Source organism: Palaemon carinicauda, chromosome 42, assembly GCF_036898095.1.
Source record: "Palaemon carinicauda isolate YSFRI2023 chromosome 42, ASM3689809v2, whole genome shotgun sequence".
Lineage (NCBI taxonomy): Eukaryota > Metazoa > Arthropoda > Malacostraca > Decapoda > Palaemonidae > Palaemon > Palaemon carinicauda.
Genome location: NC_090766.1, coordinates 32,947,353 through 32,949,852, shown reverse-complemented (window position 1 = coordinate 32,949,852; position 2,500 = coordinate 32,947,353).

Here is a 2,500-nt window from a genome sequence, read left to right as displayed (position 1 = left end):
TCACTGTCTATTGCCTCTGCCATTCATGAGCGGCCTTTAAGCCCTGTGTTTAGAAGTTTCCTAGACCTCATATACGCAAATAATATTACTGAATATTCTGATCACAAGTAGCAAATTATTTAGATAACCCAAGACTCTTAATTGACCCTGAGATAAACATAATGGGATCGGCTTACTGTCTAATGTATCTCTATACTGATCAGATATGAATGTAGATATAAACATTATCTCGAGGCTTAAAGTGTTTGGCGCGTTATGATAGGCCATACTTTGAGATTTGGTATTTTTAAAAACAACAAAATATTTTCTAGGTTAGTAGAATTACGCCGCAATAATAAAATAGAATAAATAACATACATATGTAAAAGCTGTTGAGTAATGTGATTATGAAGTGACTGTATATTGTTGAGAATTTCATTACTTTAGAAACTTACACGGTGTAAGTAGATTGAAATATCTACGATGCCTGCTCTTAACTAGTGCAAGATCTTCATTTGTTTTCAATAGTAAACATGTTCGTTCGTTTTATATTGCCCTACCTTACGTAAGACACGGGTTCTTGCGTTGACATCCCGTGAAAGTAAACATGTATGTATTTTCAAGCAGCTATGATGAATATTCCTAGCTATACTAACTTTTTTTAATTGGGGCGCATTTGCACGGACTCCCAGGGGTGCCCGGTTAGCTCTGAAAAGTTTCCTAATAGCTGATTGGTTAGAATCATTTTGTCCAACTTTTCCGAGCTAAAAGGGCACCCCTGAGAGTCAGTGCAAATGCGCCTCATTAACAATAATTGACTATAGTGCAAGATCTTCATTTGTTTTTATGTAAAGGAAACTTGTCTGAGGTCTTCCATACTCAAAAAGGGGCCCTCCTCAAAGAGTTACATACCTAAAATAATTTTGAAAAGTGCTGCATTCAGATGATTTAAATGTTTAATTGTTTAAAGGCCACCCATGAATGGCAGAGGCATGGTACAGTGACATTGCCCTATCAAGCAGGACAATGCTCTAGAGAATTATCATTTAATCATATGATCAGCGCCCAAGGGCCCCCTCCACCAAAGCTAGGACCAAAGAGGGCCAGGGAATTGCTGCTGATGACAGCAGATAAACCTATTGCCCCCCCCCCCCCCACCCTTAGCTCACAAGGATGGTGAGGTTGCAGCGACCAAAGAAACTAACGAGTCTGAGCGGGACACGAACCGCAGTCTGGCGTTCAACAGTCGGGGACGTTACCACATCATCCAATTTAAGACTAGTTTACGTATGGTAGTTCAGCAGCATTGACAATAACAATTTTAAACGGACTCTTAACTTCGTCGTTGTTTCGAGTTAATTTTTTTTTTTTTTTTTTTTATTTCCTCAGTATTTCCATCGCTACTTCTTATAAAAAAAATAATTACTTCTAATCTCCATATTTCAGAAATGAAGGAAATTGATACAAATGGTGGGTACTACCAAGTAGACATACGATTTTGAAAATGTACGAAAAAATAAAAAATTATGAGTAATAAAAATACTTCTATTAATTACCCATTATTTCCTCTTAGAGCTCATTCTACAAGAAAAGTATTTAAAATATCAAGTAAAGTACTCAAGTGTTTGTATGAATCTTAATTTGAAATATTTTTTTAAATACAAGGTGAGAGAATTTATTAAAATACTTTGATTATTTAAAGGTCGTTGACAACGAAAGTTATTTGAAAACTAGTGTACCCGACTCGTTAAAAATGACATCTAAATATCTAGATAGATATGCACACACACAGATTCAACACTCCACCCCCTCCCCCTTTTCAAATTACAACCCGCTGGTTCGGTAATTTTTGGGATAGTGTGGTTTCCAATTGTACCTCTCAGAGTACCCCCTTTCACCAGGGTATGGCTGCTCCCTCTCCTTCCTGAGTGGGACAGGAAAGATATCTATCTATCTATCTATCTATCTATCTATCTATCTATATATATATATATATCTATATAAATATGCATGTATATAAATGTGTAGATATATATATATATACATATATATATATATATATATATATATATATATATATATATATATATATACATATATATATATATGTATATATATAATGTATATATATATATATATATATATATATATATATATATATATATATATATATATATATATATATATAGTATATATATATATGTATATGTATTTATATATATGTATATATATAAATGTGTGTAGATACATATTCATACATACATACATACATACATATATATATATATATATATATATATATATATATATATATATATATATATATACACATGTATATACATGCATATTTATATAGATAGATAGACAGATAGATAGATAGATAGATAGATATCTTTCCTGTCCCACTCAGGAGGGAGAGGGAGCAGCCATACCCTGGTGAAAGGGGGGTACTCTGAGAGGTACAATTGGAAACCAAACTATCCCAAAAATTACCGAACCAGCGGGTTGTAATTTGAAAAGG